Source organism: Notamacropus eugenii, chromosome 1 (genome assembly GCF_028372415.1).
Source record: "Notamacropus eugenii isolate mMacEug1 chromosome 1, mMacEug1.pri_v2, whole genome shotgun sequence".
Classification (NCBI taxonomy): domain Eukaryota; kingdom Metazoa; phylum Chordata; class Mammalia; order Diprotodontia; family Macropodidae; genus Notamacropus; species Notamacropus eugenii.
In genome coordinates, this window is record NC_092872.1 from 319,111,742 (window position 1) to 319,122,588 (window position 10,847).

A 10,847-nucleotide genomic window follows, 5' to 3' on the forward strand; every position below is an offset into this window, starting at 1 on the left:
AAGTCTCTAAATCACTTTGATTAAAGAAATGCAAATTAAAACAATTCTGAGGTACCACCTCACACCTATGGGATTTGCTAATATGACAGAGAAGAAAAATGATAAATGTTGGAGGAGATGTGGAAAAACTGGGAAACTGATGCACTGTGGGTAGAGTTGTGAACTGATCCAACAATTCTGAAGAACAATTTGGAACTATGCCCAAAGGGCAATCAAACTGTGCATGTCCTTTCATCCAACAATAGCACTACTAAGTCTGTATCCCAAAGAGATCCCCAAAAAGGGAGAAAGGACCTGTTTGTGCAAAAATTATTCATAGTAGCTCTTTATGTGGTCGCAAAGAAGTGAAAACTGAGCAGATGCCCATCAACTGGGGAATGGCTGAACAAGTTGTGGTATATGATTGTGATGGAATACTGTTGTGCTATAAGAAATGATAAGCAGGTGAATTTCAGAAAAACCTGGAAACTGATGCACAATGAAGTGAGCAGAACCAGGAGAACATTGTACACGGTACCAGCAATACTGTATGATGATTGACTGTGAATGATTTAGGTATTCTAAGTTATGAATTGATCCAAGCAATTCCAAAGGACTCATATTGAAAATGCTACCCATAATCAGAGAAAGAACTGATGGAGTTTGAATGCACATCAAAGCATACTATTTTTCACTCTTTATTTTTGTCCTAGGTATTTTCTTCTTTTGGCCTGTTTCTTCTTTTACAACATGACTAATATGGAAATACATTTTATATGATTACACATGTATGACCTATATCAAAATGCTTACTGTTTTAGGGTGTAGGTGTGGGGGAGGAAAAAGTTTGGAACTCAAAAAATTTACATGAATGTTAAAAGTTGTCTTTACATGTGATCAGGAAGAAAAAGGAATTTTAAAAAATGAAAATCAAATTTTTCTATTCAGCTTTTGTCTTTTCATCAGAAATCCTTGAAAGTTCTTCATTTCATTGAATATTCATTTTTCCCCTGAAGGATAATACTCAGTTTTCTGGGCAGGTGATTTTTGATTATAATCTTAACTCCATTGCCCTCCAGAAAATCATATTGTGAGCCCTCAGATCCTTTAAAGTAGAAGCTGCTACATTTTGTGTTATCTTGACTCTGGCTCCACAATATTTCAATTTTTTTCTTTCTGGATGCTTGCACCATTTTCTCCTTGAACTGGGAGCTCTGGAATTTGACTATAATAGTCCTTGGAATTTTTATTTTGGAATCTCTTTCAGAAGGTGATCAGTAGATTCTTTCAATTTCTATTTTACCTTCTAATTCTAGGATATAAGGGGGATGTTTCCTTAATAATTCTTGTAATATGATGTATAGGTTCTTTTTTGATCATGGATTTCAAATAGTCCAATAATTCTTTTTTTCCCCATTCTTTTAATTTTCTTTGATTGTTTTTTTTTTTTGATGTCTGATAAAGTTATTAGCTTGCAGTTGCCCAATTCTAACTTTTAAGGGATTGCTTTCTTTAGTGAGGTTTTCTCCTTTTCCATTTGACCAATTCTACTTTTTAAGGAGTTCTCTTCAGTTAATTTTTTTATATCTTTTCTCATTTGGCGAATTCTGCTTTTCAAGACATTTTTATCTTCACTGAATTTTTGTTCCTCTTTTACTATTTGACCTCTTCTTGTTTTTAAGATGTTACTTTCTTCAGCATTTTTTGTGCCTCCTTTACCAATCTGTTGACCTTTTTTTCCATGATTTTCTTGCATCACTCATATCTCTTCCCAATATTCCCTCTACCTCTCTCACTTGATTTTTAAAATCCTTTTTTGAGCTCTTCCATGGCCTATGACAAATTCATATGTTTCTTTGAGGTTTTGGATGCAGGAATTGTTACTTTGTTGTCTTCTGGGTATATTTTGATCTACCTTATCACTTGTTACTTTCTATGATCAGACTTTTTTTCTGCTGTTTGCTTATATCCCGGTCTATTTCTTTACTTTTAACTGTGGTGAAGTGGGACTCTGCTTCCCATGTGGAGAGGGCACTGTTCCAAGCTTCATTGTTTGTGCAGCTATTTTCAGAGGTAATTACGGGGACTTGTAAGTTTTTGGTTCTTCCAAGGTGGTACAATCTAGGAAAAGGTGTATTTCCTACTCTGTTGTACTGTGCACCTTTTGTGAGCTATCCCCAAGCACTCTTTTCAACCTTGGTACTATGACCAGGATCTCCACTCTCCTGAAGTCACAAGTTCTTCTGTGATAGTGCTCCTCCTTTCATTTTGACTAAGAACCAGGTCTGTGATCCAAATCCAAGTATTGGCAGTGCTACAGAGTCCTGCCCCTGGTACCAACAAAGGAATTCCCATAAATTTCCATCTAATCTGTTGTCTGAACCCCTTAATGTCTGTGGGCTGAGAGGTCTGGAAACTACCACTGATGTCACTGATTCAGTTACCCTAAGGCCTGTTCCTAGTTTCTTTGGCCCTGTCGTGCTGATACAGCCTGTGCTGATCTCTGCTCCTGTCTCACCCTAGTGCAACAGACCTTTCCTGCCAATATTCTAAGTTATCTTGGGCTGGAAAATTGTTTCACTGTCTTTTCGTGGGTTGTGCCACTCTAGAATTAGGTGAGAATCCTTTTTAAAGGTATTTAGAGGGGTTTGGGGGAAAGAACAGGTGAGTCCCTTCCTTAACTCTGCCATTTTGGCTCTGCCTCCATGTCCAATAATTCTTAAATTACCTTTTCTTGTTCTTAACTTTTTTTCCAATGGCATATTTCAAATTTTTCTGCTATTTTTTTTCATCTTTTGGTTTGATTTTGTTGTTCTTGATAACTTATGAAATCATTAACTTTCACTTGTCCAATTCTAATTTTTAAGGAATTATTTTCTTCAGTAAGCATTTGTACCTCATTTTCCATTTGACCAATTCTGATTTTTAAGGATTTTCTTTAGTATTTTAGGGTGTCTCTTTCATCAAGATTTTGACTCTTTTTACAATGATTTTCATGCATCACTCTCATTTTCCATTTTTTCCCTCTACTTGTCTTATTTGCTTTATAAAATCCTCTTTGAGCTCTTCTAGGAATTCATTTTTGGCTCTGAGACCAATTCACATTTCTCTTTGAGGCTTTAGATTTGTTTTAACATTTTTGTCTTTTTCTGAGTTTTTGTTTAGATATTTCCTGTCATCATAATAACTTTTTATCATCAGGTTCTTTTTTGTGTGTCTTTTTTTTTTGACATTTGCTCAATTTTCCAGTCTTTTTCATGAGTTTTAACTTTATATTAAAGTTAGGGCTCTGCTCTCTCTGTCCCAAGCTTCAGGGTTTTTTTTTTGTTTTTGTGTGACTTTTCAGAGATCGTATTGGGTATGTGTAGATTTTTGGAACTAAGGAGAAGTGTGATCATTGCTCTCCTGGCCTCTGCTCTGTTCCGTGAATAGTCACAAGCATTCCCTGCTCCTGCTAGTGCTCCTCCTTGCACTAGCATTGCAACCTGGAACCACTTATGAACAATGCAACTGAGACCTGCATCCAGTGCCAACCAAGGGACCCTTGTGTAAGATGTGAATATTATGATTCCACAGAGAAGGGATAAGATAGAAGAAACATGGTTCCCACATAGAAAAGGAAGATGTTAATTTAGGTGAAATCAGCCAGCAACAGGATATATCTATACAAACCAGAAGAAACCAACTAAGATAGGCATTGTGGTCAAGAACTTAGAATACAGGACAGGAGTCACAACTCCACTTGCAGTATGCCTACTTAATAGCTTCATGAATATTAACTTCTCCTCCATGGGAGCAGTTAAAGCTCATTTAAATGCATATGCAATGTATGTAAAGGAAGAGAGAACATATCAAGGGGAAACATGCAGTAGGTGGACCCGGAAGTTGTGCAACCTCAGAGTACTCAGCCAATGAGGAAATGAGGGAGGGACATTGCATTTCAGGGCAAGGATATAACTGTTTGCTCTTACTTCTGTACCTTAGTATCTGCCTTAACAGCACTCCCTTTCCTTGCAAGAACATAAATGAATGAGCTTGCCTCATCTCCCTCAGGAGTCCTTGTTTTTCCTCTAGAGATTTTATTCCTAAAACTTACAATCTTCTTCTGACCTGGTGTCCAATCTTCTTACCCTCAGTGGGCTGAGAGATCCAGAAGCCACCCTAGTACCACTAATTCAGTTGTCCCCAAAGGTCTGCTACTATCTTGACTGGGGTGACTTGCCCTGAATTGCACTCCACTGCTCTGCACTCACACCTTGGTGAGACAGATATTTCCTGCAGACCTTCTAAGTTGTCTTGGGCTGGATTATTGTTTCATCCTATTTTGTTGTCAGTTCTGCCACTCCACAATTCATTTTGAGTCATTATTTTAAAGTTGTTTAGAGGTGAATTTGAGAGAGCTCAGGCAAGTGCCTTCCTTTACATCTTGGCTCTGCTACCTCTAAGGGGGAAGCTATTTAACAGCAAGCTCTTCCCCTTTTCTCATGCCAAAGGACATTTTTCCAAAGAGGAATATTCAGTAAGGGAACCCATCATTCGCTTAAAGGGCGTATTTCTTCCACAGCAGCTTAGGGTTAAACTGTCCCAGAAAACACCTGCCCCAACAATGTGAGGTCTTATGACCACATCAGCTCCAATATGAGTGCTTATCTTAGCTCAGAAGAATTTGAGATTCAGGATAGAAGTCCAACCTTTGGGAGCAATCTTCTGTGAAATTTTTGAAAACCAGTGATATAGGGTCAAGTCTTGTCTCAACCTGTTTGCCTTTGCCACAAACTGTGTTAGCTGAAATATGAAATGAGTAGGGAAACAAAGGTTCAAGCTTCCAAACAAATCAAGTTATGGAGCAATGAGTGCCAATTACATTATAAATTCGGATTATACCACCACAGTTTTACACTGAAATGGGAAAACAATTTTTACACATTAAAAGAAAGCAATTAAAAGATAAAAACCAGGATACAAGATTAGATAATCTGATTTCTAATTGGAGGAAAGATGTTAGATTTTCCAAGTTGGAGGGGGAACAGGTGAGTTTTGGTCAAGTTAGGAGGGGGCAAGTGGAGAAGTGCTCCTTTAACTCTCTAAAATCTGGCTTACTTCTTCATCATCCAACTGAAACAGTTTTTTTTAACGTTACCAGTGATAATTGCCAAAGCTCATTGAAGTTTCTCAGTCCTCATCCTTCATGACCTCTCTTCAACCTTTGACACTCAAGTCACTTTCTTCTCCTTGATACTCTCTTCTCTCTAGATTTTTGTGACACTACTCTCTCTGAGTTTTATTTCTGCCTGTTTCCATTTCTGGATCTTATCTAGTTCATGCCTGCCAATCATGAGTGTCCCTAGGGACCTTAGGGTCTTAGGTCCTCTTATCTTCCCCCTCTATATTATTTCACTTGATGATCCTTATTAGCAATCATGGATTAAATTGTCTTCTCTATAATATCTAGTCTCAATTAAAATCCCACCTTCTACAAGCTTCTCACAATCCAATTTAAAGCTTGTATCTTCATTCCCTGATTATCTGTAATTTATCTTGTATATATCTTGTCTGTACAAAGTTCCCCATTAGATTGCCATGTCCTTACACTATCTTTTGACTTTCTAGAGACTGTCTTTTGACTTTGTATACATAGTAGGCACTTTGATGTGCAAATATATTAAATTCAGAAGAGAAATAGGTAACAGGGATAAAAGGAGGGACAGAAAGAGGTTGTTTAAGAGATATGGCAAGATAAGTAGGGGAATAGTTGTGTTAATTCTGAAAAATAAAGATAGCTCACAGAATTTATATGCAAAAAAAAAAATTCTGTTCCATTGGAGGAGAGAAAATAAGACACTCATGCAAGGGTCCAGTCTAGGACAAAGACCAAAAGCACTGGGGCTAAGCCTTTCTCTCTCTCTCTGTCTCTGTAAGGGAATATATGTATGTCTAGGATACATATGATTGGTCAATGAGTAGTAAATGTCTTTATGACCCAGTACACAGCTGGTACAGACTAATAAATTCTACAGGCACAGATGGCTATTGTAGAAGGAAGAGACATAACAGTTTTGTCTGAGGCAGGCTGTCCTTGAGCTGGGGAGAAACTGCCTGAAATAGTGTTTTGAGGCTAGGGAGAAGTGTGATTTTTAAAGAGAAATGTGATTTTAGAATTGGGGTCCAAGTACATGCACCCAAGCACCCCATCACTTGGATTAGAGGTGGTCTGACTCTGAATTCTTTGAGATGATTCCACCACAACACATCATGAAACCTCAACAGTGTTTGGTGTTCCTGGGTTTAAACCTCAACAATATCATGCAGTGATACCTTAACTTGTGAACTGAATTAGGTGAGCTGGAGTTGTGAAATTTCTTCAGTACCACTCTCTCTTCCAGTTGCTGAAGTCCAGTGGCAGAACAAAAGTCAAGATGATTGGTGATATCCCAGGATATAGTGGATGACCTTGATGTCTGACCAAGCTCTAAGCACTCCACAGTGCCTGCTTCAGTTTGCCTTTGGAAGAAATTATTCTCATCTATCCATTCCACTGCGGGAAGTCTTCACATATTTGGGGCAGACATCCTTCTTACTCATAGGTGGATTTTAGGCCTGTCAGTTACCCTCAACCTGGTTTAACCCATCTGCTGAGACAATTTTACCAGGCTTTATCCTCTGTCCATACTACAGATTCTTGGGGCAACAGGTAAGAATTGTGTGCCAGATGAACACCAAATGCAGATGAAAAGTCCTGAAAAGGGCTCAGACAGCTCTTATACCAAAGGTGCTAGTCCTCCTTGAACACCCCATATCCTTGAAGGAGGTAAATACACAGTTAACAATCTTAACTATCAGTATGAACTCACCTGTAAAAAGGAAGCAAATAGCAGAATGGATGAGAAAACAGAATCCAAATATATATTGCAACATATTTGAAAAAAAAAATTACTTGGAATTAAAACAAGGGGCTAAAGCAAAATCTATGCTTTACCTGATCTAAAAAAAAAGCAGAGGTAGCAGACATGACTTCAGTATGGTTGTAGTAAATGTAGATGTCAGGTTCCCCATGCCAAGACAACCCCTCTCTTTTCATTTCTCTCTTTCTTACTATTAGGAGATGTCCTGTTTCCAGGAAGCAAACTTTGCCCTGATCTTGATTTAACAATAATCCTTTGTGCTTACCATCTGGATGAACTCTACTGAAGCAAAATCCCAGATTATTTCACACAAATTCCAAGTACTCCCTGGACTCAGACAAGCACTTGCAGTAATCAAACCCTGTTATGAATCAAACTTACCATTATTGCCTACTCATTTCCACAGCTACAGCTCATTGCCTGTTTCTTTGTCTAGCCACTACTATCTATATGAAGGCTCAGCCTTGCTGCTTTGGATCTCCTCAGTACTAGAGCCGACCCCAGCGTGTATATCTAGTTTCCCTAAAGAAGGCTTTTTGCCTATGACCTCTTTGGTTCTGTTTTATTTTGCTTTATTTTTCAAGTGTTGACAAATGGTATAATAACCCTTGTGGCTATTTGTTCATTTATCTTCACAGTTTGACGGTAACATAAAAAGAAGGAAAGCATATTATGCTTAAAGGCACAATAAGCAATGAATCAATATCAACACGTTGTCACATTGCTGTTGTTCATTTGCTTTCAATTCTGTTTGACTTTATGAACCCATTTGAGGATTTCTTGGTAAAGATACTGGAGTGATTTGCCATTTTCTTTTCCAACTAATTTTATAGATAAGGAATTGAGGCAAACAAAGATTAGGTGACTTGCCCAGGGTCATACAGATAGTAAGTGTCTGAGGTAAGATTTGAATTCAGAAAGATGAGTCTTTCAGATTCCAGGGTCAGCATTGAACTACCTAGCTGCCCTGTTCCCAGCTTCAGATTGGCATTTCCCCTAATCAGCAGAACCCTTTTCACTTGCTCCATTAGATGTCCCTCATTTTTGACTACATGGTCATGAGAAGCCATGAACTCCATCTTTACCTGCTTAATATGTTGGGTCAGTTTAACTTCACATATATCTCTTTCTGCATTTTAGTTTATCCTTTCTCTGTCATGACATGAGATGCATATTTCACCTTCATTTGAACACATTATTGCACTGAATCAGAGTTCTAAGGTTTTTTTCTCCTATGATGTTATTGTTATTATTATGATATGAATTATTCTCCTGCTCCACTTGAAATTTATGTAGAGTTAAAATAAAAACCCTTGTGAACTGCTAAAATGGAAGAAACCTGAAGTTCAAAAGGGAGACCCAGAATGAGCCAGAATCAGGTCACAATTTACAAAGATTATAACTGTATTTCCTGAGAAGCAGCCTGTAAGCTGGAACAGTGAGACAATGTTCTCAACTGTTCAAAGGGAAGTAGGAAAGTGTGGAGGTATTTGTACATATTTGAGGTATTTAGGACTTTTTGAGTGGAAGTCAGGCAGGAAGTGGAGGGTCTAGGGAGAAGATATGTTTAAATACAATAAATCAGAAAGCAAGGAGGACTGTTGTTCTTTGGATAAGTAACAAAGCAAGATATCTTCTTTTCTCTCTGAGTTGGTCAAAACTGGTTTCAGCAGTTGCAGGAGTCTTTGAATTCAGCTAAAGGTTACTCCTCAAAGGATCAATGGTATGTCAATCAGCCATGAGTATCAGAAGTCCTCTTGATTTGCTAGTTGTTGCACTACTCCATTATATTGTTTCTCTGTGAAAAAGGGAAACTGTAGTATATTTAACTGGTTAGTACAAACATTACAGAGGCCATGTCCATAATAGCAAGACTAACTGTTTCCAGTATGGCTTGTTTTTTGGGTGTTCTTAATTAATAGGTTGGAGGAGACAATAGTCAGTGTGCTTCCTATGCTTTTGAATCGATCCTTTACCTGTAAATTAGTATGTAGTTACAGGTAGTCACATTGGCCTCTCACCCCATCCCTTTTATCTCTAATCTTATTTCCCTATGATTTCCAGTAGGGAAGGAGCTGAGATGAAATGGCCCATCCCCTTTTGGTGATGTGAGCTTATGAGATTTGTCTACTCCTATTACAAAAGTCATCAATAAAAGTGTCTTCCATCTTGAATTCCAGGCTGATCCCTTTGTGGGGTCAGCCCATTAAGATGTTTTCCGTCTTGGTATTTTCTTTTTTTTTTTTTTTTGGCAGGGGACAGGCAAGGCAATTGGGGTTAAGTGACTTGCCCAAGTTGACATAGCTAGTGTCAAGTGTCTGAGGCTAGATTTGAACTCAGGTCCTCCTGACTCCAGGGCCAGTGGTATATTCACTGCATCACCTAGCTGCCCCAGTCTTGCCATTTTCCAAAAATAAACTCCTTTTAATTTTTTATTCCTGAGGACTCCACCCCTATAGACATCAGAAACAGGTACTTCCTGGTAATGGGGTGGAAATGACTCCCCTTAGGTGGTTATGGTGTGGTACTTCGACCCCAACCCTTAGGATCATATCTCTCCCTAGCCCAAAGACACTATCTTTGGAAATAGCTCCTAAGTGAGCCCCAGTGAAGCAAACTCTCTCTCTCTGTTACAAGAAGAAATTGACCTATATAGAGTTTCCTTTGTATAAACAGGACTATCTTGTACTAACTCCTAAGATATCTTGTACCAGCACAACTCTTAAGTGCTGATTCCCACAGTTATTGTATACAATCCAGAGGTCTAGCTATAGATGTCAGTTCCTGAGGCTATCTTGTACAAATAGGACAGTCATTCCAGTAGTGAATGACTCCTGCACTCAAGGTACAGAAACTGTATGTTCCTTTAAGATCATTCCTTGATTCCACCCCATACCATCCAATTAGTATACTTGGCACACCATTCACTGTACTTTTCCTATATAAGTTTTACTTTCATCCCCAATAGAATTCCCTAAGGACTGCTTTATTAGAGCTACAATAAACTTTTGCCACTTGACTGTAAGAGTAATGAGAATTCTTTCCAGATGACTCCACCCTGTACCATGATAATTTTGGGGTCCTGAACCCCTAAGCTGCATCATTCCTGTGAAGGAATGGAAAATTTGACTCCCACAAACTCTTGATGAATAAATGAGAAATAAATCACCAAAATCAAATCTTGATTTTTTTCCTCCTCATTTGTGCAGGTAGAGGAAGGTAAGGCATGTATGTAAGAGGCAGGCAAAAAATGGGCTTGCAGGCATGGAAATGTCCCTCATTGCAAAGGAAATGCTAGTATTTTAAATCAGAGACAGCAGACTAAACTTCCTGGGGACTCCTGGGTAGACAAGTTATTTAAAGCATCAAATGGTAGTGGAGGGGTGAACCACATGGAGAAAAATACTAAATTGGAAAAAAAAAGATTTCCATATTAACAGCCTAGGCAAAAATGGAATTTTAGTTGTTTTGCCAAATTGTATTTTGTGTCTTGGCAAATTAAACTAGCTCTTTCCTGTGATCTAATCAGCCCCCCAAATACCTGTTTGGAGAATGAAAACTTCCTGCTGAACTTTCAAATTCTTCAAAAAAAAAATTCCCTTCCTCTACTTTTCTAACTAGCCAAACTTATAGGGCAGATAAAAGACTCATAAAAAAAGAATTTTCCAATTTGAAGAAATTTAGCATTATGAACTAGAAATTCAAATTTGTGCATAAAATGTAATATCTTTACTGTAAATTTCCAATTTTTGATAACTGCAAAATCATCTTTGCATATTTTGGAGGTTTACACATCAAAAGTTAAGGGTAAACCACTTCTCCCTTCTGGAGGGTTATATTCAGTAGATGAGTTGAATTTGAAGGCAATGAAAAAGATGTAGGAGGAAAATGAGGAGAAAGTTAAAGAAAGTTGGAGTCCCTTTTTCTCTCTTCATGGGGAGTGGAGAGAAACTTGGAGGGAAGGAT